The sequence below is a fragment of the Candoia aspera genome, chromosome 9 (assembly GCF_035149785.1).
Source record: "Candoia aspera isolate rCanAsp1 chromosome 9, rCanAsp1.hap2, whole genome shotgun sequence".
Taxonomy (NCBI): Eukaryota; Metazoa; Chordata; class Lepidosauria; order Squamata; family Boidae; genus Candoia; species Candoia aspera.
In genome coordinates, this window is record NC_086161.1 from 5,629,555 (window position 1) to 5,656,858 (window position 27,304).

Here is a 27,304-nt window from a genome sequence, read left to right on the forward strand (position 1 = left end):
GGGACGGGTCCGTCACCTCTAGAATATCATCCATCCACCTTGCCCTTGGTCGGCCCCTCTTCCTTTTGCCCTCCACTCTCCCTAGCATCAGCATCTTCTCCAGGGTGTCCTGTCTTCTCATTATGTGGCCAAAGTATTTCAGTTTTGCCTTTAATATCATTCCCTCAAGTGAGCAGTCTGGCTTTATTTCCTGGAGGATGGACTGGTTTGATCTTCTTGCAGTCCAAGGCACGCTCAGAATTTTCCTCCAACACCCCTGTTCAAAAGCATCTATCTTCCTTCGCTCAGCCTTCCTTATGGTCCAGCTCTCGCAGCCATATGTTACTACAGGGAACACCATTGCCTTAACTATGCGGACCTTTGTTGTCGGTGTGATGTCTCTGCTCTTAAATATTTTATCGAGATTTGTCATCGCTCTTCTCCCAAGGATTAAACATCTTCTGATTTCCTGACTGCAGTCAGCATCTGCAGTAACCTTCGCACCTAGAAATACAAAGTCTTTCACTGCTTCTACATTTTCTCCCTCTATTTGCCAGTTATCAATCAAGCTGGTTGCCATAATCTTGGTTTTTTTGAGGTTTAGTTGCAAGCCAGCTTTTGCACTTTCTTTTTTCACCTTCATCATAAGGCTCCTCAGTTCCTCTTCTCTTTCAGCCATCAAAGTGGTATCATCTGCATAACTGAGATTGTTAAAGTTTCTTCCAGCGATTTTAACTCCAGCCTTGGATTCCTCAAGCCCAGCACATCGCATGATGTGTTCTGCGTACAAGTTGAATAGGTAGGGTGAGAGGATACAGCCCTGCCATACTCCTTTCCCAATCTTAAACCAGCCCGTTGTTCCGTGGTCTGTTCTTACTGTTGCTACTTGGTCATCATACAGATTCTTCAGGAGGCATACAAGAGGACTTGGTATCCCCATACCGCTAAGAACTTGCCACAATTTGTTATGGTCCACACAGTCAAAGGCTTTAGAATAGTCAATAAAACAGAAATAGATGTTTTTCTGAAACTCCCTGGCTTTTTCCATTTTCCATCGGGTATTGGCAATTTGGTCCCTAGTTTCTCTGCCTTTTCTAAACCCAGCTTGTACATCTGGCAATTCTCACTCCATGAATTGCTGAAGTCTACCTTGCAGGATCTTGAGCATTACCTTACTGGCATGTGAAATGAGTGCCACTGTTCGATAGTTTGAACATGCTTTAGTGTTTCCCTTTTTTGGTATGGGGATATAAGTTGATTTTTTTCCAGTCTGATGGCCATTCTTGTGTTTTCCAAATTTGCTGGCATATAGCGTGCATTACCTTGACAGCATCATCTCGCAAGATTTTGAACAGTTCAGCTGGGATGCCGTCGTCTCCTGCTGCCTTGTTATTAGCAATGCTTCTTAAGGCCCATTCAACCTCACTCTTCAGGATGTCTGGCTCTAGCTCACTGACCACACCATCAAAGCTATCCCTGATATTGTTATCCTTCCTATACAGGCCTTCTGTATATTCTTGCCACCTTTTCTTGATCTCTTCTTCTTCTGTTACGTCCTTGCCATCTTTGTTTTTGATCATACCCATTTTTACCTGGAATTTACCTCCAATGTTTCTAATTTACTGGAAGAGGTCTCTTGTCCTTCCTATTCTATTGTCTTCTTCCACTTCCACACATTGCTTGTTTAAAAATAATTCCTTATCTCTTCTGGCTAACCTCTGGAATTTTGCATTTAATTGGGCATATCTCCCCCTATCACTGTTGCCTTTTGCTTTCCTTCTTTCTTGGGCTACTTCTAGTGTCTCAGCAGACGGACATTTTGCCTTCTTGGTTTTCTCTTTCTTTGGGATGTATTTTGTTGCCGCCTCCTGAACAACGTTGCTAACTTCTGTCCAGAGTTCTTCCGGGACCCTATCTACTAAGTCCAGTCCCTTAAATTGATTCCTCACCTCCACTGCATATTCCTTAGGAATATTAGTGAGCTCATATCTAGCTGATCTGTGGGTCTTCCCTAATCTCTTTAGTCTGATCCTAAATTGTGCAAGAAGAAGTTCGTGATCTGAACTACAGTCAGCTCCAGGTCTTGTTTTTACTGACTGTATAGATGTGTGCCACCTTTGGCTGCAAAGGATGTAGTCAATCTGATTTCGGTGTTGTCCATCTGGTGAAGTCCATGTATAAAGCTGTCTCTTAGGTTGTTGGAAGAGAGTGTTTGTTATGCAGAGTGAGTTGTCTTGGCAAAATTCTATCAGCCTATGTCCTGCTTCGTTTTGTTCTCCCAGGCCATGCTTACCTGTAATTCCAGGTGTCATTTGACTGCCCACCTTAACATTCCAGTCTCCCGTGATGAAAATAACATCTCTTTTAGGTGTGTTGTCCAGTAGGTGCTGCAGATCCTCATAGAACTGCTCTACTTCAGCTTCTTCAGCATCTGTGGTTGGGGCATATATTTGGATCACTGTGATGTTAGATGGCTTGCCCTGAATTCGAATTGAGATCATTCTATCGTTTTTTGGATTGTATCCAAGCACTGCTTTAGCCACTTTACTATTAATTATGAAGGCTACTCCATTTCTTCTGTGGTCCTCTTGTCCACAGTAGTAGATCTGGTGGTTATTTGATGTGAAGTGGCCCATTCCAGTCCATTTCAGTTCACTGACGCCCAAAATGTCTATCTTTAATCTTGACATCTCACTGATAACCACATCCAATTTGCCCTGGCTCATAGATCTTACATTCCAGGTTCCAATGGTGTGTTGATCCTTAGAACATCAGATTCGCCGTTCACCACCAGCACCGTCGGCCGCTAGCCGTCCTTTCGGCTTTGAGCTAGCTGCATCATCACGTCTGGGGCTAGTTGAACTCATCCTCTGTTCCTCCCCAGTAGCATTTTGACCATCTTCCGACCTGGTGGTCTCATCTTCCGATGGTATACCAACATATCTCTGGTTGTACTGATCCATTTAGTTTTCACGCCAAGAATACTGGGGTGGGTTGCCATTACCTTCCCCAGGGATCGCATTTATTCTGACCTCTCTGTCACGACCTTCCCATCTTGGGTGGCCCTTCACGATTTAGCTCATGGCATCATTGAGGTGCTCAAGCTCCAGCACCACGACAAGGTAACGATCCTTTGCTGAAGAATGTGCACATGCTTTTGGACAATCCTGTAGTAAATAAACCAGAGACGGACAGACAGAGGCAAGAGACAACATTGACGTTGCAGCCCTGAGTGACACTTATCTTGCTTTGAAGGTCAGCTGACTGAAACTGGAGCAGGATATAATTTTTTCTGGAGCGGTCGCAGCAGTGATGAGTGTTGTGTTGGACTTGCAGTGTTGGATTTGCCATCAGGAGTCATGTTATTCAAAAACCTGCAAGTCTCCCCAAGGGTGTTTTCAAGCTCTGCACTCCTTTAGGGACTTGGCCACCATGACTTTGGAAGTTAGTGGACACTTACTCATTACCTTCCACTAGCTTCAGTCCACCCGTCCATCTGTCCGCCCCTCCGCCCCTCCACTAGTCTGTCTGTCCATCTGTCTATTCGCCCATCTGCCTGTCCATTGGCCAGTCTGTCCATCCGTCCATGTGTCTGTCCATCCTCTATCTGTCCATCCATCCATTTGTCTGTTTATCTGTCCATCCATTTGTCTGTTTGTCCACCCATCCATCTCTCCATCTGTTTGTCTGCCATCTGCCCCACTATTTTGGAATAGTGTTTTTATGCTGCTGCATGGTTAAACATACAGGTAGTTCTTGTTTAACAACCACAATTGGGACTAGCAACTTGGTTCTTAAGTTCTTAAGTTCGCTACGTCAAATGCGACTGTGCTTGTAATTTTACTTCAGCTTTCCTTTGCTTTACAGACTTGCAAAGGTCATAAATGTGAGGAATGCAATGCAAAGTTACTTTTTCATCACCATCGTAAAGGCAGACAGCCACTAAATGAAGCAGTCACTAAATGAGGACTACCTGTATGCACATGCTTTTACTGAAATCACTTGGAGAATATACACTCCTCTAATAATGTATTCCTTGCACATGTTTGGTTCAACTATAGCTGTGAAAACCCTTTTTTGCAAGAATGAACAGAAAGGCTTGCATCTGTCAGAAACAGAATACATTATTTGGCAAATAAGGCTGGCTGTTCCTCCTGCAAACGTTTCCTTCAAGCATTTGGGACCTGTGGTCTTCAAAACTGTAATCTTCAACTGGGTGGCTTTATTTGGAGACTCACAGGTTTCCTAAACCTGGCCTAGAGTAATGAAGGATCATTGCTGGAGATGATTAGATGAAACAGTTTAACAGAATAAAGAAGGGCCTTGCATTCATCTCAGAGGTTTCAGAAGGGGAGAAGATTGAGATTCACAACTGGTTTGAAATAAGGAGTCCTTAAACCAACCTTCCTGACCATCTGCCCTCTAACCACTTCTAGCATACCTCCTCATTGGGATAGGCAAGCAACATAGATCTCCACCAAGGCTCATAGAACTGAAAGGCATTCCTGGCTAGACAAGACAGTGAGATGACAATGATAGACATAGTATTATAACTGGACTATTTTGCCCAGACGTACATCAGTGAAGCTCTACTGGACTCTGAGTGCATTGCTGTGAGTATCATTTTTCATGGCTGGAAGTCCATTGGATGGATCTTTTAGACTAGCATTAACATGCCATTGCAGTCTTCCAGGTGGATAACGACAACAACAACAACAACAACAACAACAACAATAAACAAATTGGTTGGTGTCCATGGACATAGTTGGAAAGTATGCAAATATGGTAATTTGCTGGGAGGCTTCCATAGTTGGCATCCTTGGGAGAACCAGCTGGAAAGCTAACAGTTTCCATAGAAACCTAATGGAAAAAGCCTTTCTATCAGTTTCCTCCAAGCAGTTCCTTCTTCCATGCACAAACAAAAAACAAAAAAGGGCTTGACACAGCAAATAAAGAGAGAATTGATACAAAGAGCAGCTGCTGGCTTCTACCTCTGCCATCTTCAGGACAACAGTACAGAGGAGAAATATGGGAACTTCTACTGGTCTTTGGTCAGGTAACCAAAATCTTTCCCATCTACTCTTGTTGAGGCTCTTCCTCAACAAAGGTGGTTATTTTTTTAAGGCAGAAATGGTGCTGAGGATCTTTAAGCACTATTTCCTAAAGCTGTGTTTCTCAGCCTTGACAACTTCAAACTGTGTGGACTTCAACTCCCAGAATTCCACAGCCAGTATGAAATCGCCAAGGTTGAAAAACACTGTCCTAAAGGATTAATTCCCATTTTGCAGCAGAGTACCTCATTAATGTGTCTCTGTCTCATGGCCCTGAAAACTGATATATTTGCAGGGGGCAACACATTGACCAAGAAGGTCTCATCAACTTGGTTTACATATTGTTCTAAGTCACAGCAAGTTTGGCTTAGATTAGCTTGTTACAGGGAATTAGTCAGTTTGTAAATCATGATTGATGACTTTATTTATTTATTTATCAAATTTCATCACCGCCCATCTCCCTCAAAAGTCTTTGCATGTTCTGTGAATCTAGGCAATAGAGGTTCACTCAATAAACAGCAAAGCAAGCCATGGTTCAGACTGATGCTCAAACAAAGCCAAAATGTGCTTCCAGACAAGGCAGTCTGGTAGATTTTAACAGCTTTGTGTCCTCTGATTCTTCTGTAAGTTTGGAAGATGCAAAACCAGCAAATTAATAAAAAGATTTGGAAGAAACAATAAATCTTTCATTTATCCATAACGTTAGTTTACCGTAAGTGTCATCTTAGACTTTTTGCAGCTGGGAGATGCAAAACTTGTTTCCTAAAATGCATGCTTCTCAATTAGATTTGAAGTGTAACTCTTCTGAACTCTCTTTAATGATACAAGGGATATTCTTGGTCCCACAAATCTGTAAAGACCTATTTATTAGTAAGTGGGAAGAAAAACAGATTCTCTATATTAACTAGTTATCCTTGCAACCACCCATTTCCCACCACAGTTTTCATTTTCCGGGGATACATTTATTGGATTAGGAAGGAAGTCGTCTAAGTTTTACTACAAATTTCATCCCCTGGAATTTTTCCAAAGGGAAATTAGGAAACAATGTTCCAAAGTTTCCTAATTTAAAAAGAAGGCACATAAGCAAGACCTGGAAACCTGAGACAGAAAAACAGAGAAACAGAAAGAGAGAACAAGGGGAAAAAAATGTTTGCATGCAACTAAACATGGTTCCAAAAATGATCCCAAATTGGTACTTGTCTGGTTAATCTTACATCATGTATGGGCATGAAGCATTATGTGTAGAAGGGCTTTGATAAATTCAAGATTAGGATTTAATTTGTTTAAATGTATTTTAGTAGATGTTTGTGTACTGTATGTGTGTTTAGAAACCAGTAAATTATGAAAACCAGTAAATTATGAACCGACTGGGGAAGGCAATGCCAAACCACCCCACTAGAGTCTGCCAAGAAAACATCGCAAAAGCGGTGTCCACCCAAAGGGTCAGACATGACTCGGTGCTTGCACAGGGGACCTTTCACCACAAATTATGAAAAATGTCTGTCATGCAGAATCTCATCTTTCCTATTACTCAGTCATCCAGTCAATAGATTTAACCATGAACACATAAAGTTTTGACAAAAGTACTACTGGGATGTTGAATTTACCACATTCTGTTATATGTCTCACCCAAGATGTCTCATCTGAACAGACATCAATGTGACAGTGAAGGTTTTGAATTGAGGAGATCTTCCTTGCTAGTTTTCACATGAGTTCAACATTATTCACTTGATGCCACATTCCAGTTTTTCTGGGACTGAAATTCTCAGGTTTTTGGTCTACAGCTAGTTGGAAATTATGGGGCTTAAGATACAAGCTTCCATTGAAAGGGCACTTGGGTGGAGAAAGCTGATTTAGGATTTACATATTAAACTGCTTTATAAATCATCAGCAACATCTGTAACGAGTCATTCTTACTCAAAATGAAAGCACAAGAATATCTTCATTCAAATGCCATGATTGGATCCTTGTTTCATGCTGTCTTTTGCCCACCCCCTTGCCTTCTTCTGCAGAAGTTCTGACTAGCAGCACCTCCCCAGGATGGAAGTAGGCTTTATTTAGTTGTGCTGTCCGATATTTCTTTTTCCCCAAGGAAATCATGAGGACCAAATTGAGTCTTTGTAAATGCAGGGCACATTCTTTGCAACTGTGCTTTGACCTCACACAACTGCCCTCTCATATGAAAGTAAAGTTTAGCTACTGATAACCAGACAAATTGGATGAAGACAAATGGCTGCAAACATTCAGATGAAAGGGACTTACAGAAATGGGATACAAACCCTTCTCTCCTCCCTGCCCCCACCACCTTTGAGATGTTGTGCCAATAAAGAAAATTATCAGCTGGAAACAAGCTTGACCTGGCTGGATGTACTGTTCCAGTTTTAAATGAATTTCCAGAGCTAGAGGGAAATGTTCATCTCTTCTGTTTGCAGTTACATTGCCCCCAAATAGGAAAAACTAGTAAATATCTGTTAACTTGGAAGGGAGAGAAGGAAAACCATACAGTTTAAACTCTGGAGCATAAAAATATTTCGTGGGTGATAACAAGCAACTCGGGAAATAGGACATAGCAAAAAGCGTTGTCCCCAGCTGGACTCAGAAAATGACTGTTTTAAGAATGATCAGGCTCTCTGGCAGCCATTTTCTGAGAGTTACACAACAAAACTTCAGATGTGTCCAATGGTCCTCAAAGGTCAGAGGCCCAAAGCTGTGAAACCTACAATTTCAATTCCTATGAGTTGGTACGAAACAATATATTTGAAAATGAGATTACATATTTATTTATTTATTTATTTATTTATATATATATATTTCAGATTTCATCACCGCCCATCTCACTTGAGTGACTCTGGGTGGTTTACAATAAAACTCAAATAAATACAGGTTAAAATACAATAAAAACAGTATTCTTAAATAATATAAATGTAAATGTAAGTATAAAATCCAAGATGGGAAAGTTAAAAAGTTCTTAATCAAATTCATGTAATTCACGGGGGTTTCTTCAGGGTGCTAACCAGCCCCAGGATTGATTACCCTTCCTCCTGCTCCACGCGAGATGGCAGAGCCAGGTCTTCACCCCTTTCTGGAAGGCCGGGAGAGAGGGGGCCTGCTTTACCTCTAGGGCAAGAGTGTTCCACAGGACAGGGGTCATGGCACAGAAGGCTCTCTTCCTGGAAGGGCACTTGGGTGGAGTGACATATATGTCACTTGTCATATATGTCCCCAAAGTAAAGAAAGGCCATCAATAAAACTGTTTATTTTCTGGTGGGATAACATTTCTAATTCAAATTTTAAAAATTGTCAAGACCTGGAGAGCAACACTGTACATTTGACTTGCTTTGCCAACACTTTTAATTATTTTTTTAAACTCTACATATTTGAGGGTACCCAAGAAATTAATAAGAAAGCATCACATTCAATGTCTTCCTTTCCCCCCCGCCCCTTATCTCCACATTATTTTTACCAGCTATATATACAGTATTTTTTTAAAAGGTAGATTCTTCTCTTTTTATAACTGCTGAGCATTTTATTATTGCCACGTAGTTGTTGTTAGCAGAATGTGACAAGTTCCCCGGTATTTCTGCAAGCTCCTGCTGATAGCTAGATAATGCCAACTGTCACAATCAGCCCTATAGACTGCAGAGTTTCAAACTGAAATATGTATGTGAAAAGGTGGAAGATAGCAAAGACTTCCTCGGATATTGCAATTTTAACATCGTTTCTGGTTTTGACATATCACAACGATGGATATAGAATGAGGAAAGGAAAATGAATTCAGATGTCACATAATTAATTTAGTTTTTTTATTTAAAAAAAATAAAATCCAGCTTCTCTGACAAATTTTTGTGTGTGTTTATTTTCCTTATGGCTAACAGATGCTGAGAGAAGGGAACAAGCAAACAACAACATCTAACAAAAACACAGCAATCTGCTCACCAGCTCTAGATTGTGAGACTCAACTGATGAGCTTTTTCAAAAAAGGAGGAGAAAGAGGAGAAGAAGCTGATTGAGATGCCTGACTCACCTTGGAACGAACCTAAAGATCTCAGAAACCATTCCTACCTGGACCCCCCACACCTTCTAAAGCATGATTGCTATTCCACTGCATCGGGGTTTCTCAACCAGGGTTCCATGGCATCCTAGGGTTCCGTGAGAGATCACTAGGGGTTTCCTGGGAGATCACGATTTATTTAAAAAAAAAGAATTCAAATTTGGGCAGCTTCACATCAAGGACGTAAGTTTCATTCTTTATTTTTAGTTTAAGAACACTGTTAGTGCATCTATACAGGCCTACCCATGAAACAAATATAATAATTTTGTAATTTCTGGACTATATTTGAGCCTGAATGTGCAAGCGTTCCCCATGGCCTGAAAGATATTTCAAGGGTTCCTCCAGGGTCGAAAGGTTGAGAAAGGCTGCTCTACGTTGTGAGTTTAGGAACTATGGAAATGTACAAAACACCAAGCCTGGTTTATGTAACAGAAGCCTTAATTCTCTGTTACCCATCCTGTGTTTTCACCATACAGTACCCAAGAATTCTTGAGAAGACACACAGCATCCTTTAGACAAACAACAGACATGTTAGAAGCAACAGTACTGGGAATCAAAAGGATCAGCCTAGCTGGTGGGTCAGGTATTTTGAGAACTGGAGATGTTAAGAACTGCCAGTCTGAAACCTTAGATCACTCCAATTTCTGCTCTGTCTGCCTTCTTCCCTCAGTGCGGTATCAAATAAGACTCCATTTTTTTTTTTTATTCTTGATGGTGGAAGTCAATTATGCAAGGGGCCCTTGTTCTTTTCCCAGGAAATGGCCAAGTACATTTTTTTGCCAAAAATGAGGTTCTATAGAAGGCCTAGATTCACACTTTTACTTTCATATTGCAATAATTAACAGGTGAAGTCTCAAATTAAGGCTGGGTTCACCCCACATTCTAAATGATAATGTTGTTTATCTGTGGTTTAACCTTCTGGGACAGCCTAACCCCTGTGGCATCATGGCTTGTACCTTAGCCTGTTGTGTCAATGCATGACTAAGCAAAACATGGCTTAATGTGGGAAAAGCTGAAGTTTGTCTGTGAGGTTTCTTAGTGCGGTCCTAGCATTGTCAAGATACCCATTAGAAGTCAGAAATAGTGTAGATATGCAATGTACAAATTGCTTGTTCTATCATCCAAATGGAGACCAGGGACAGGTTTGTAGCTAAAGCAGAGCATCTCAACCATAAATCGTAAGCCTGGCTTGGTATGGTGTGGTTTATTTAACCATCTCTGGACAGGGGGCTGAACAGAATCCTGAAGTAGACCCCATTCCACAATGGCATCTTCAGTGCCATATATCTTAATCTTCACTTTCTCCAGGGAAAATATAAAGGTGAATTAAAGACATAAAATGAGGGGAGGGGAGGATTCTCACCCCTGTGCATGTTTTGTTATTTCCTTGGGGGCGGGGGAGTAAGAAATTCCAGCCAACCAGCAATTCCATAGTTGGCTGAGAAAGGGTCTGAAGAAGAAAAGGAACTGGAAATGGAGACAGGCTGCTCTCTGCATGTTGCCTGGTATGTATTTATTAGGTAGACACCTTGCCATGGTTAACATTAAGACACCCTATCATGTTGTGCAAATGTAGTCAGAGAGGGTGTAGAAGAAAATCTATTTGCTTACAGTGCTTCAGAACAACACAATACCAAATCCCCCTTCAGGAAGGAAGCTGACATAATCTGAATAACTGCCTAATCGCTTTGGTGCTATTGAAGCCCAGATCATGTTCCTACTTTTAATTTGTAATTATGCCATCATGCAACTGACGAAGGACTTTAAAAAAAAATGATTTCTATTCAGAAAATCCTTCCAGGGATACTGCCTGAAGCAGAATAGAGCTAGAAATGGGATAGTTGACTGTGCCAAAAAGGCTAATGTAGAAAACATTGACCGGGTGAATTAGCTTCTAGGGCTGAGCCTGGAACAGAAAAGTCCCACTCAGCTTGCAAAATCATGAGCCTGATCAGATGTTATCTCTGTACTTTGTCCATGTTGGAAAACCAGGGCAGGGTTTGAATAGAAGAGAGGCAAAGAGAAAGAAAAGAAATACGGCTGCGTTTGCAGAACTGGGTGCTTTACTGCACCTGAAAGACAGGAAGGCTGGGAAAAATATAGAAGGGGGTCTTTAGGGCCTGGAGGAGGTTAGAGGAGGTCTTGGATCTTTAATTCAGAGTGAAAGGAAATAAAGGAAAATTGGGTAGCAGTATGCTAGTAGCACATGCATACTGCTTACTAGCAGTATGCTAGTAAGCAGTATGCAAGGATGGTGCAGAGAATGTGGACAGAGACTTTTTTTTTTCCACCTTTCACACAATGTCCAAACTTGGGGTCATCCGTGGAAATGAAAGGCAGGGAGATTCAGATTGCGTAAATCTTCTTACAATGCCTTCTTAAACTGTGGAATTGGTTAACCTCCAATATGGGTGAGGGGTTGGGCACACATTTAATGGTCTGAAAAGGCAACTGAACAACTTGGTGTTGTTGTCAAGGGAAGCATGCCTTAAACTGAGAAACTACAGTGGGAGAGGGCCACCATTCCACACCCATACCTATAAACCTCTTGACTTCTAGCTGGCCACTGTAGGGATGTTCCACAGTGCATGGTAAACAAAAAACAAAAAAAACAGAAACAAAAAAAAACCCACATCAAGATGGTGGTTGTGACAGTGCAGTCATGCTCCTGCAACCACTCTCTCTCTCTCTCTCTCTCTCTCTTTTTTTAAACCCTATTCTGCAGACACCCCTGGGCCAGTATATAATAGCTTGATGGATGCAATGGGCCTTTGGCCTGATCTAGTAGGGGTTTTCCGTTCTTCCCTGCCACTGGGGGAAAATTGAATCAAATGGCTTAGAAGCTTCACCCTCTTAGCATGGGGACAGATGTTCTTTTATTATTATCAATGCTGTTGCATCTGTGCCTTAGCATAAATAGGAATAAAACCTACAAACCCTCTTCTCTCTTTACCACCCTACCTCTCTCCTCTATATTTTTGTGATTTTCTATGAATGGAATAACACCATTTCAGACTTCACTAAGGAAGAACTATTTATAAATTCTTGAACATGGTATTTTCAGCTAACCAAGGGATCAGTGGAAGGCATTAATTTATCCATTAGAAATGCCTTGCGAAAAGGAAACCATCCCAACAAATAATACATTGTGTGGAATATAGCTTAGAAATTCATCTGCTGTTTCTTGAAAACACCTAATTGTTATCAAATCTCACATATGGTGTGGCAAGGAACATTTATTCCAATTATGGGCTACACTTGAGCTTTAGGGAGGAAAAATGCCCTATTTTGTGGGAAAAGGGATGTTTTTAGCTGAGCAAGGTTATATATGTCAATTGCAACTATGAATGATAGCGCAATAATGCTTCTATCTTATACAATCTCTGAAGTACACAACTGAATGGGAGGTTCTGTTATACAAAGTGGCATTCAAAAACTGAACAAAAGATTCTGCACTTAAAGATAATTCCTTTACTGGAATTCTCAGAATTCTACTCTGTATACATTGATGGATTTTTTTCCCCCCAGAACTTCTGTGAAGGGATATGTTGGCCAATGACACACCATCATGTAGGTTGGCTTTGACTTAACGTGTTGGGTGAACCCAACCAATTATAGTGCTTGAACCAGATCATATAAACCTTTCTTCTAATGGTTGCAGTCATATGTCACTGTAAGCACTAGTAAATGCTCAGTGTGAAGCTTCTGTTTCTTTGAAGAGACCGGCTACAGAACTATCCTTCCAAGATGCCTTTAAAATCAAAGTATCATGTGATTGCTATCTCTGTGTTGCACTAACCACAGACCAAAGATTTGCTCTGGGGTAACACAACATGGAAGTAATAGTGGTATACCATCTTCAAGTAGTCCACAGATAAGCAATTGTGCAGTTGTCAAAGAAAAGAGAGCCACTTCAGTCTAGTAGTTAAGGCAATGGGCTAGAAACCTGTGAGTTCTAGTCCCACTTGAGTCATGAAAGCTGGCTGGGTGACCTTGGGCCAGTCCCTCTCTCTCAGCCCAAGAGCCAATCAGGCGTGTTAGGAGAGTTCTAGTCCCGCCTTAGGCATGAAAGCCGGCTGGGTGACTGTGGGCCAGTCCCTCTCTCTCAGCCCAAGAGCCAATCAGGCGTGGTATGAGAGTTCTAGTCCCGCCTTAGGCACGAAAGCCAGCTGGGTGACCTTGGGCCACTCCCTCTCTCTCAGCCCAAGAGCCAATCAGGCGTGGTAGGAGAGTTCTAGTCCCGCCTTAGGCACGAAAGCCGGCTGGGTGACTGTGGGCCAGTCCCTCTCTCTCAGCCCAAGAGCCAATCAGGCGTGGTAGGAGAGTTCTAGTCCCGCCTTAGGCACAAAAGCCGGCTGGGTGACCTTGGGCCACTCCCTCTCTCTCAGCCCAAGAGCCAATCAGGCGTGGTATGAGAGTTCTAGTCCCGCCTTAGGCACGAAAGCCAGCTGGGTGACCTTGGGCCACTCCCTCTCTCTCAGCCCAAGAGCCAATCAGGCGTGGTAGGAGAGTTCTAGTTCCGCCTTAGGCACGAAAGCCGGCTGGGTGACCTTGGGCCACTCCCTCTCTCTCAGCCCAAGAGCCAATCAGGCGTGGTAGGAGAGTTCTAGTCCCGCCTTAGGCACGAAAGCCGGCTGGGTGACCTTGGGCCAGTCCCTCTCTCTCAGCCCAAGAGCCAATCAGGCGTGTTAGGAGAGTTCTAGTCCCGCCTTAGGCATAAAAGCCGGCTGGGTGACTGTGGGCCAGTCCCTCTCTCTCAGCCCAAGAGCCAATCAGGCGTGTTAGGAGAGTTCTAGTCCCGCCTTAGGCACAAAAGCCGGCTGGGTGACTGTGGGCCAGTCCCTCTCTCTCAGCCCAAGAGCCAATCAGGCGTGTTAGGAGAGTTCTAGTCCCGCCTTAGGCACAAAAGCCGGCTGGGTGACTGTGGGCCAGTCCCTCTCTCTCAGCCCAACTCACTTCACAGGGTTGCTGTTGTGGGGAAAAAAGGAGGAGGAAGGAGCATTTGGTATGTTCACTGCCTTGAGTTATTTATAAAAATAATAAAGGAGGGATTTAAAAAATCTGAAAAGAAGAAGAAGCCCATTTGGGCATTTTCCCTCTCATATGGCTCAGGGTGATGCATGAATGTGCTCACTGAATCTAATTTTCAATCATTCTATCCAACTAAAAGGCAACCTAGTATTTCAGGGAAAGTGGTCTTCCTTAAAAAAAAACCCTTGTCTACATTTTTAAGCACACAATCTTAAATTGCAGGTCATGATTTAATGCATGGCTTAGAATGCAGTTTTCTTCTAGGTTTTGTCTTTCCTTAAATGCTGTGACATTGTTGTTTGCTGGAAAATGTAAGTGGCAAGTTGCAAACCAGATTGGTTACTTTAGCATAAAATGCTTGCACTGTACCTATTTAAAAACTACAAACCCTTTTTTAAAGAGTGCTGATATGATTCCATTTCATTATCCGCATGACTTTCCCTCCCTCCCTGTCTCCTTTTTCCTCTCCAATCTGTCACATGGAACCAATTAAATCATACTGTAATCTATAATGTATTAAGATAATAATGAGAGCCGAAGTCAGCCCTGACAGTGCTAGAGAAGGTGTCTTGATGCGCTCATTTGATTAGACCCTTCGGGGTGGCCTGGTGAATATGAGAAACATGAAGAATGCTGCATTATTAACAGGGTGACCAGGTGCGCTGGATGAAAACAGCTTTTTAATAGTGCTGGTGAAGACAGAATTTCACCAACCTTCCCTCCATCCTACAGATGTCCCTCTTCACTACTATGATATTCATTCACAGAAGTGCAGCCAGTTAGTTGTTTTAGGTGGAACTCATAAGTGAATTAGCTGTTTCAGAAGGACCAGATGTTTTATTGAGATGCCTTCATGTTCAGTTCAATAACAATCTTGAAAACTTTCCCATCATGCAGAGGACCCATTGTGAGACCTTGGGGTGCCATAGATTGCTTGAAGCCTTGAGTGCGAGCTACAAAGATGTATATAATAAATAGGTAACTGGAAAGGAGGCCTATTAACTGTTTGAGCTGTACATGCTTAGAAAATGATTCAGAAGAAGTACTTTGGACCTTGGGTGAACCCAGCTCCAACATCAAGCTTGGCTTCTGCTCTAAACCCCAACTCATTATTTTTCAAGCTTGATCCTCTCGGAGTTTCTTTAGCAAATGTATTGAGAAGAAAGGGGAGGGGTTACCAGAATATCAGCAACTGAGCTATTTCCCAACTAGGATCAATATATATCCCTGCATATGTTACAGCAGATACTTTTGGATTTTCTTTCAAATTGCCTTCCTGTGATCTTAGATATTGACTGCCTTTTCATAGATAATAGAGAAACTTGCAGCTAGCTGTTTACTTAAATGTCTCCTGATTCTTTCTCAGTCTGGGATTGAACTCTGACAATTCCTTAAACAACCCAACATTTTTTTTTCAGGTCAAATCCTAATGATGCTGCTTTAAGTGTCCCCTTAATATTAGCAAGTGGATTCCTTAAAACAACTTCTCCTTCTCCTTCTCCTTCCAGGTGCTCATGGGTGGGCATGTCTGAAGTACCTATGTTTGGTTTAATTACATTTAAATTTAAATGAAACCAATTCAGATTTTGTTCTTGTTCTGGCACCATCTATTAGGTTTTGGTATCTGGGTGTTGGGCACCTTCTCAAAAGTCAAGTGTGATGCTTAGCCCAGAAAAAAGTTGTGCGAACTTATCAGGATTGGTAGCCAGTTAACTGTACTTGTGCAGCAGTGTGATTCACATTAATTGAAAGCAGTGTGAATCCTCCCACAATATACAAACACCCTGCATAATCAGTAAGCCTTTCTTTATTAGCCCTGAATGGGTTGATTATTCCCTGAAACCAATCCTTCTAGCTTCTACCTTTCCAATGAACTTAACAAAGCACCGGTAAGTTTCCACTCTCTTAATAACTTTCTTTATTGAACTGTTTGGCTTTAAATTAAATTTCTCAAGTGGAACCATCTGAGTATTTGGAATAAAGGACCTTATTCACTTGATTATTAAGCTAAAAGTTATGCCTTTTATATTGCAGCTAAGATCTGAGTAAGTGGTGTTTTATCAGTTTGTTCCCTCCATCTCCAGTCGATCAACATTTTTTTCCCTCCCCATTTCTCTCCTGTGCAATTTAACTTTTATCAAAGAACTGAGGCAGGATTTTTATATACATGTGTAATCAGCCAAACCAAAAACAAAAGAGAAGAGCAACTTACATAAACAGTGCAGATTTAGAAATGAATATTGCACTATATTTTACTTATTTGTGCCTTTGAGACATTGTTGACTTCCAGCAACTGCCTGGACAGTTTTCTTGGCAAGGTTTTGGACGTGGTTTGCCATTGTCTTCTCCTTCCTAGGGCTGAGAGGGAGTGACTGGCCCAAGGTCACCCAGCTGGCTTTGTGCCTAAGGTAGGACTAGAATTCCTGGTCTCCCAGTTTCTAGCTTGGTGCCTTAACCACTACACAACACTGGCTCTCCTATTGCATTATATGATGTAATGCTATTGTCATGTTCACTGTTTCAATGTGCCTGGTACATCGTAACGCCTCGCATGCCATTTCCTTGGAGGGGGCTGACTCTCAGGAGCGGGTGGATAATTCCACTCTGCTGAGGTGTTATCTCTTGGCTGCTGTATTGGAATGTGTTTGGGTTAGGTCATGGATTCAAGGTTGCTTTCCCAGGCTGAGGCTAACGGTTTCCAGCACCTGGGAAGGGGCGGTTGATATGGCTGGGCGAGGGAGGGGTTCTCCTCAAGCGAGGGGATTTAGTTTGTATTTTCGCGTGCTTTTGCTCATTCTCAGCTTTCTCTGTATTTGCCATAATTTCCCTAATAAATCAGATTTTATTTAAGTAACCTCTTGTGAGTCTGAGTGTTTGGGGTAGGCAACCATTACATAAAGCTGAGAATTCCAAAACTTCAAATCCCGCTGGCCCCTATCCAGGAAAAGAAAGGTTCTTTCGATCCTGCGAGGGAGAGTGCTGGCGATGACCGATCCAAATGTGCTACTTGTGGAGAGTGATGAGTCGAGCGAGGGAGAGCCCGACTCTACCATGATGCGACCCGACAGAGCCCCTCTGGGAGAGCTCTCAGCGATTCAGGAGGAGGCGAGTTCGGGGTCTGAAGGCGAAGCTGCGGGCATGAAAACCGCGCCAGAGACCACGGTCATGACCCCGGGCGAACTGGTCACCTGGGACGACAGTCATGGGGACTTCTCAGAGGCGAGGGGCTCGTCCTGGAAGCAGAGATACCCGCTGTCCCCAACGGTGGTACAGGTGCCGCCGAGGGGGGACTCCCCCACTCCAGACCGGATTCGGGTATTAGAGTTGAAGATGGACTCCCTGGAGCTCATTCTGCAGAAAATGAGCATGGACTTGAGTTCACTGAAAGAAGTGCGGGAGGGGTCAAGCCAGTGGTATCCGACCCCTTCCTGCCAGACACAGTCTCCGGAACGGAGAAGGGGAGCTCGCCCAAGAGAGGGGGACCAGGCTCCCAGGGTGGAACTAGTGCAGCTGCTCGTCCCTGAGTGGAGGCAGCAGGGAGCTGTCAAAGCAGCTGAACCGCCAGGGGGGGGGGGGCACGGCCCGCCTGGCGGAGGACTGAGGAACTTCTCTGTCAAGTTCGATGGAGACCCGACAAAACTCTCATTCTTTCTGATGAATGCCAAGGCTTACATGGAAGAGTGGGGGTCACTTTTTCGCTCGGAAAAAGCAAAAATCATCACCATTGCCACCAAGCTTAAGGGGAGGGCAGCGGACTGGTATGTACAGATGTGCCAGTCGGAAGCCCCTGAACTGGAGAAATTTGACGAATTCCTCTGGGCCCTACAGCACCATTTCGAAGATCCACTAGCTAAGGAGCGGGCAAAGCGTGCCTTGAAAGAACTCAAGCAGGGATCGAGAACCGTGGCTGATTACGCGCTGGAGTTTAAAGCGCTAGCGGGGAAGGTGGAAGACTGGTCGCAGGCAACTGTAATAGAGTTGTTCAAAGATGGTTTAAACACCGAAGTGCTGCGCTGGTCACTGGGATGAGATGATCCTGACAGCTTGTACGGGTGGATCCAGCTCGCTGGAAAGGCTGAGCATGCCCACGAGGTGTTCACACAGAGACGGGTGATGAAGTCGGGGCGGGATGGAAAACCCACCTGCCCTTCGGGCACCGTAGGAAGATCTGGACAACGTTCGTGGGAAGAGGAGAGGGAGCGCCGCTATGCGAAGGGGCAGTGCCTGCGCTGCGGCAAAGAGGGGCACCGCGTGGCAGCATGCCCGAAGGTGAAGGGCGAGGACCGGCAGGGAAAGTCGACTGCGAAGTCCCCCTCTCTGCCAAGAAAGATGAAAGCAGCAGTGGCTGACAGCGAGATGGAAAGCGTGCCGTTTTACGGGGACGAGGGTGAGCCTGAATTGCTGCAGTCGGCGGGAAACGCCAGCCACCTGCCCTAAAGGGCGCCACAGGACAGGTGGTAGAGGAGGGGCGCGAGCCTGTGTCAGTGAGTGGCAACTATCGCATTCTCACTGTGAAAGTAAAGTTGGGATCACGCACGAAGACGATAGAAGTGTGGGCGATAATTGATTCTGGGTGCTCACGGTGCTTAATGCATCCTGATGTGGTGGCTGCCTTGGAGTTGCCCACCTTTCCGTTGCAACAACCCATGGTTTTCACCCAATTGGACGGATCCATGGCAGGGGGCAAACCGGTCACGCATTTCACCGGTTTGGTAGCCTTGCAAATGGGTAGCCACCGGGAAGGGTTGTCATTTGTAGTAGCTCTGGTGGGGGGTCCTTTGGTGGTTTTGGGTGTCCCATGGTTGGTCCAGCAAAATCCTCAGATAAATTGGGTCTATCGGACTGTAACCTTTAGGGACGGATTTTATCAAGCGCCGGAGGGGAATGAAGCCCCAGAGGAGGTGGTGGGGATAGCGGCAGCTGCGACTCCGCAGTACCCAACCCCTCCTCTTGAGGGTCTACCTGAGGAATACCAGGCATTTGCGGATGTGTTTGGGGAGAAAGAAGCGGATCAACTTCCCCCCCATCGGAAAACTGACTGTGCCATTGAGCTGGTGCCTAACACCCAATTGCCTAAGCCAAAGATTTATTCAATGACTCAGAAGGAACTAACTTTGTTATGGGAGTTTGTGGACAAAAACTTGGCAAGAGGGTTCATTGAACCAGCTAGTTCACCAGTGGGGGCACCGGTTCTCTTCTTCCCGAAGAAAGATGGGACATTAAGACTCTGTACCAATTTCCGTGGGCTCAATGCAGTCTCAATATCAAATAAATATCCTCTGCCCTTGATAAAAGATATGTTATCACATCTGGCTAAGGGGAAAATCTTCTCGAAACTGGTTTTAAGGGAAGCTTATTACCGTGTGAGGATCCGGGAGGGGGATGAATGGAAAACGGCATTCAATTGCCCGTTGAGAGCTTTTCAATATAAGATTTTGCCATTTGGTTTGGCTGGGGCGCCTGGGGTGTTTATGCAATTGATCAATGAAGTATTACATGAACATCTGTTTAAGGGGGTATTGGTCTATTTGGATGATGTATTGATTTATACTGAAACTCTGGAGGAACATGTGCAGTTGGTTAAGCAGGTGCTTCGCAAGCTAAGGAAAGCTGAGTTGTATGCCAAACTGTCCAAATGTGCATTCCATCAAACACAAATTGATTATCTGGGGTACAGGATCTCAGATAAGGGCATAGAGATGGATCCTGCTAAGATCCAGGCCATCCTGGGAGAGACCCCGCACCCGCAGGCAACTTCAAAGTTTCCTGGGGTTCAGCAATTACTACCGCCTGTTCATCAAGGGGTTCGCCGAGATAACTTTGCCCCTGACAGATTTGCTTTGGACGAAGGGTGTGGGAGGAACCTGCCGGGTAAAAAACCCAGGCGCGCTGCTTAGATGGACTCCTGCTTGTCAGGCGGCTTTCGATAAGCTGAAGGAGTCTTTTACACAGGAGCCTATTTTACAACATCCTGATCCCTCCAAGCCTTTTGTTGTTCAAGTGGATGCCTCTGATTATTCTATTGGAGCCCTGTTGTTGCAAGCAGATGGGGTGGGTTGTTTAAAGCCATGTGCCTACCTGTCGCGCAAATTCTCTGAGACAGAGAGACGTTGGCATGTGTGGGAAAAGGAGGCTTTTGCAGTCAAAGCGGCTTTAGACACTTGGCACCACTTGCTGGAAGGGGCTAATCATCCATTTGAGGTGTGGACTGACCATAAGAACTTGGAAGCCCTTAGTACCCCCCGCAAGCTGAGTCCTAAACAAGTTCGCTGGGCTCAGTTCTTTAGCCGTTTCAACTTCAAACTGAAGTTTATTCCGGGGAAAAAGAACTTTTTAGCAGACGCACTGTCCAGGCAGCCCCAGGACTCCAGCTCAGCGCCAGAGGTGGTCAGTACACTGTGGACACAGCCACAACTGGGAATGCTGGCTGTGACCCGTAGTCAAGCCCGGGCGCAGCAGCCTGCCGGCAATGATTCCGCCCCGCAGGGCACTTTGTCCATTTCATCTCAATTGCAACAAAAGTTTCTAAAGGAGCTAAAAACTGACACTTGGTTGCTAGCAAATAGAGACAGTGTTACTTTTGACCAGGGATTCGCTTGGAACTCCAATCGCCTCTATGTTCCTGATGGCTTGCGAAAGGAGGTGTTACTCCGTTCGCACGATGATAAGGTTGCTGGGCATTTTGGCTTTGTAAAGACTTTGCACCTGGTTCGCAGACAGTTTTGGCGGCCTGTGTTGGGCAAGGATGTAAAGGACTATGTTGCGTCCTGTTCTGTTTGCGCTATGTCTAAATGCAAGGTGGGGAAGCCTCAAGGTTTGTTGCAACCAGTGGCCAGTCCCACTTGCCCGTGGGAGGAGGTTTCCATGGATTTCATAGTGGAGTTACCTCCCAGCCAACGAAAAACTGTTATTTGGGTAGTAAAGGACTATTTCTCCAAGCAAGCTCATTTCATCCCATGCGCCTCCATTCCTTCGGCGCGACAGTTAGCCCACCTATTCCTTGTACACGTGTACAGGTTACATGGATGTCCCTCCCGTTTGATTTCTGACAGGGGCACACAGTTCACCTCTCAGTTTTGGTGGGCATTTTTGAAACTTTTGGGCACTAAACAGGCATTGTCCACGACGTGGCATCCTGAGACTGATGGGGCCACAGAGGCGCTAAATTCAACACTGGAGCAATATTTGCGTGCTTTCGTGAATTATCAACAAGATAACTGGGTTGACCTCCTTCCCTTTGCTGAGGTTGCCTACAACGCTGTTCATCAAAGCACCGGTCAAACCCCTTTTCGCACCGTTTACGGCAGGATTTTGTCCCGATCCCTGACTTGCCGCAGCCGCCTGTCTCGCCTGCTTCACCATCCGACTGGGCAACGCAGCTGGCGGACTCTTGGCCGGTCATCCAACAGGCACTAGCGGACGCACAGTCTGCTTACAAACAGCATGCTGATAGGAAGCGTGCCCCTCAGCCTTCGTTTCAAGTGGGTGACATGATGTACCTGTCTACCAAGTTCATCAAGTCCTCTCAACCATCTAAAAAATTGGCTCCTAAATTTGTGGGTCCATTTCCTATTGTGGCCCAAATTAACCCAGTGACTTTTAAACTTGACTTGCCGCATAATCTAAAACACTTACACCCTGTCTTTCATTGCAGTTTGCTCAAACCCCTTACTCACTCAGACCGCTGGCATGATCAACCTCTGCCTCCTCCTCCCATCATGATTGACGGGCAACAGCATTTTGAAGTAAAAGAGATTCTTGACTCTCACTGGCTTCGCAACACCCTGCAGTACCTAGTTTGCTGGAAACATTTTCCCCACCCGGAATGGGTGGCCGCTCACGGTGTTGCTTCCCCTATTCTTGTTCGTAGATTCCATGACGCTTATCCCTCCAAACCAGGTCCTTAGATATTTTTTGAGGGGCAGTATGTCATGTTCACCATTTCAATGTGCCTGGTACATTGTAACGCCTCACATGCCATTTCCTTGGAGGGGGCTTACTCTCAGGAGCGGGTGGATAATTCCACTCTGCTGAGGTGTTATCTCTTGGCTGCTGTATTGGAATGTGTTTGGGTTAGGTCATGGATTCAAGGTTGCTTTCCCAGGCTGAGACTAATGGTTTCCAGCACCTGGGAAGGGGCGGTTGATATGGCTGGGCAAGGGAGGGGTTCTCCTCAAGCGAGGGGATTTAGTTTGTATTTTCGCGTGCTTTTGCTCATTCTCAGCTTTCTCTGTATTTGCCATAATTTCCCTAATAAATCAGATTTCATTTAAGTAACCTCTTGTGAGTCTGAGTGTTTGGGGTAGGCAACCATTACAGCTTTGTGGGAAAGACCTTGGGAGATGGGGAAGAGATACTGAATAGGGAACAATCAGATAAGAGAGCGCATAGCCTGCAGCTAGATAATGGGTAGAGAAAGAGACTCAGAAGGGACCCTCCCTAACTTCTCAGTCTGTAAAAGAGACAGTGGGAGATTTGTACTTTCAGACTCGCAAGACTGATGGCAGCCTTCCCAGGCAGATCAGAAAGGAAACACAACCAGATGGGCTAATACTACTTTGTTGTAAGGCTACATTAACAGAATCTTGCAAGTTAAGGAGGATCCCTTCTGAGTCTTTTTCTCTTCCCATTGTGCAGCAGTGGGCTATGCCTTCTCTTATCTGATCATTCCCTAAGCAGCATCTCTTCCCCTTGTCTCCCAAAGTCTTTCCCACATTCCATTACAATAGAGAAACTCAACTATTATCACCCTAAAGGAGAAAAATCAGGGAATCTGAGTATCTACTATATTCCTTTGCTGATGGGAAACCCCCATTAATTATCTTTTATGAGATCTGATTTTGATACAGGACTTGGATTTGACAGCTCTTCAAATAAAGATGCCTTCAAAAAGATGGCTATTCTCTGTGAAATAGGACCTGCAGTTGCCCTGAAAATAAAACCATATAATACCAATGACAGAGGGGAGAGGCAGCAGTTGGAACAGCCATTTTATTTACCATACAGGAAGGCAATCTACAACTTTACTCAAACCTCACATTTGAGTAAACTAGGCTGTGGAACTTGTATTCCTCCAAATGTTGCTGAACTTGAACTACAATGCTCAGGCAGCATGGCCAAGAGTGAGGGTTACTGGAAAGATGTAGTTTGACAACAGTATGAAGACCCCCCATTGCCAACTCCTAACTTAGAACAGACAAGCTCCTCAAAGTTTTACATGAAGTTGAGGAATGTCTCTTTGATTTGCTCTGGCCTCTAGAAGGAAAAGCCTTCCTTGGCTTCTGGGGTTGGTTTACAGTCTATGCAGTTTTCTCCTTTTGACAGAACTGGGTAGGATGCTGAACAAGTTGATGAACCCATAGCCAATGTTCCTCGGTGCATCATCTGAAGACCTCCTTCATTCCTAGCAGCTGTGGGCTTCAAGCATCCCCCTAAGTCACAATCACTTTGTTTTGCTTGGCTACGTGAACTGGATCACTGTGGTTTATAAACAGGGCCTAGGGCTTAGCATGATGCATGAAACAAGCCATAATGGTTTAGTCAACAAGGCATAGTAAAACAATCCAAGGTTTAGTGAGAACTGAAAGGTAATTCTGTATATGTTCACTGAAGCTTGTGTGCTTCCTTGTTTAGCCTATGGCTGTATTCTTCCTTCCTAGTAAGAAGCACATATTTCATCTTCATCAGCAAGGAATTTGGAGCCCTTCCCAGGGCATCCCAGTTTACAGAGACAGACAAAAATACCCTCTTGTTCTTTTCCTTTGCTTTCTTGACACTTTTGCCTGTTGCCTCATTTTTTAAAAAAGGAAAGGAATAGGTATCTGCATAATTCATGCAAGCCGCAGAACTTATTCTCTCTCCTTTTTATTTTTAGCAGAATATGGATCACCTGAGTGCAGTATTTTAATTGAAATTTTAGCATGCAGTAGTCACTGATTTGGAACCACCCCCTCTAACTGGCATCCATCAGTAATGCCTTGACACTGGCAGATGGCAATGGACGTTTTTTTTTTTTACACCGAGTGCCAGTCTCTTCACATTCTGCATGATGAAAACTGTCTTGGAGGAAACCACACTGAATAAAGCGACTGGACGCATATCCCTAAGTGCCGGGCATCCCACCTCCATTCTATATAATTGCCTGTGCATACAAGCATTTTACATTAGAATGCTGAAAGGAAAATGGCCCAATAATTCATCTCGAGTTCAGATTCTTATGTTATTGCCTTTCCAAATGGTGAGATCCTTTTTTTTTTCCCTTAATGTCCACAACTGTTCCTAATGCCAGAGGGATTTCACATTTCCGTAATACAGGTTCCAAACACATTCAAGCCGCAGCAGTGCAGTGCATTCCAACAGCTTGGCTGCAAACAAGAACTGAAAGGGAATAAAACATGAATTGTTTGCAAAGAAGCAGGGGAGGAGAAGGGAAGCATGATCCTTGCAGGCTAATTTTTCACCCCTTTTACCCTTTTGTGAGCCTCAGAACTGAGCCCATTTGCTTTGGGGATCAATGGTAGATCTAAATCAAATGTTAACAGGGCAAAAATCTGGCCCCGAATCTGCAGAGGTGGAGACAAAAGAGGCCTTGCTGTGGACCTGTCCATTTGCTTTGCAATTGAGGCACTATTTGGAAATGTTTTGCTAAATACCACTCGTTCTTCATATGATAGCATTGGTCAGGAACTCATATTAACCCTTCCCCATCCCCTGCCCCCCAGTTGCACACACATATTAGCAGCTTTCTACTTAGCAGAAGGTTACCAACCCTTTTTTATAGCAGAGCTCCAGTGCTTTTTATAGGCAAGCTGATAATGCACCAAACAAAACTGTCTCCCTGCATAGGAATATGAATGGTGTTCAGTGTTCTACCTGCTAAACATTAGCATACCCCACAGCCCAAAAGATGTGCCAAAAAAAAAAAGGTTAGCATTTAGCAAATGCAATTTATTGGTCACCTTATAATTGGACACTCATCGTTAACTGTGCCAGTATGCTAATTGAACCCAGGAAATTTTACAAAAGGTCCAGGGGTAATGGTGTTGCAGATAATAACAAAGATGGTTTGAAATCTAACATTTTGATTCAACTCTTATTTCAAACTGTCAGGGACTCATTCTTCCATCTTGTTGTATACAGGCCATACAAAGTAGGACCAAATCAGAACTGGACACCTATAATTTCCATAAATTATACCCAACTGGTTCAGCATTTCTTTGACATTTGGCTTCAAGGAATGTGACATGCTTAGGAGCTTCAAAGCTATGATTCAATTTGAAAGTGACTGTATCAAATTAGCCCTTTAAACTGAACCTTCAAATCAGTTGGAGACTGAATTAAATAAGGGGACTTGCATTGCTTCCCAGAGATGCAATGGCAATTTCAGAGACTGAAAAACCTGTTTGAATTTCAAAGAAAGTCTCAAAGATTGTTGCACTTTCTTTCCAGAAGTGGACAGAGCTGAAGGAGGGGGTTGAGTGAGTTGATGGATCACTGAGTTTATGATCACCACTGAGTTTATCATTCCTAACAGTGGTCAGGGAAATACTAATCTGCTATTTGTATCTCAATCTCTTATCAGAATTTGTTTAGACAGATTCATTTGGAGGGGCACAGAAAAATGATGCAGATTTAACCAATAAGATACCAGTATTGGCATGGTGCAGAAAACTAGACATTGCACATTACTAGCCTTGATTGCATTCATAGCTTCTGTCTGTACAGTATTTCTATAGAATCTGTACAGTATTTATCTATACAGTATTTGTGAGGGACAGGCTGGCAATTTTAAAGTTCAAGGTTGTCTTCCTTTTGGTTAACTATAGAATTCTGCTGCTTTAAAAAAAAAATCCAGTCTTTTTTTCCTACCTTTTTCCAAATGCATATTTTTGTCCTTATCCTTTGTTAACACTCCATCTGTGTGACCTTTAGTATATCCCCTATTAATTTCTTTGTCCGATCTGTCTGCAGTTCTTCACCTCTTTAATTCTACCCTTTCATTCTCCTACTCCCTCAAAATAATATAAAACTAAGAAAATTCCCATTTTCTTTCTGATGCTTATCAGTCTCTTTGTTGCCCTGAATCACATGATGCTTCATTGGAGGACTGCGTCTGAGATCATCTACTTGTTTTAAGTCCGTATACATGAACGATCAACTAACTTTTATATCAGAATATATTACAAGTAGTCCTCAATCTAAACCATTCGGTCAGTGACCATTCCAAGTTAAGACAGCACTGAACGAATGGTGGTTGTGACTGGTCCTCAGAGTTCCAGCCATCCCAGCACCCCACGGTCATGTGACCGTGACCTGGGTGCTTGGCAATCAGTTCACATTTACGACCCGTTGCCAAGCACCTCACAATCATGGGATTGCCATTTGCAACCTTCCCTGCCAGTTTCTGCAGAAATTTAATGGGGAAGCCAGCAGGCAAGATCACAAGTTGCTGGGATAAGTCTCCCCCACCCACACACACACACACCCAGCCTCTCTGCGTTCACACTGCACCGACCATTCGTGCACCCGCACACACCTTCCTCAACCCACATGGCACATCTCACACAACCCCTCACACCCATGTGCACCCTCTCCGACCCTCCCCGACTTGCACTGTGCCTCTCACGGACCTTTGCGCACCCTCCCCTACCTGGGCCACACCTCTCACGCATCCTTGAGCATCCCTGAGCAGACCAACAGGAAAAAGTGTTTTCCTTGAGTGAGATCTGGATAAGTTTGTATAAAAGTTATCCAGGTGACAGCATCAGTAAAAGGCCACCACAACTCAGGTTGGTACTCAGGTAGGTCACTGGTCCTGTGGGACAAAAAGCAGAAAAATATTAGGTTGAAGAGACTTCTCCATTAGTAGGCTGACCATATTTCCTTGAGACAAAAACGGGACATTGGGGCAGGGGCAGGGCTGGGCGACAGGCTGGATCGGCAGGCAGGAACTTCCCCGGTTTTCTTGGGCTGGGAATCTTTGGATTCCTTCCTTTGCGAGAGGCAAGGCTGGGCTGGAGAGTCTAGTGAAGGGTTGTCCCTGACTAGCTGTTCCTCCTCTGGCTGTGCTTTTACGTTCTTTTCTTCCTGCCCTTTCAAGGCAGGAGCCAATTGGCTCACCCTCTGATCACCGCGCGGGACGCGGTGGCGCTGCGGGTTAAACCGCTGAGCTGTCGATCGGAAGGTCGGCGGT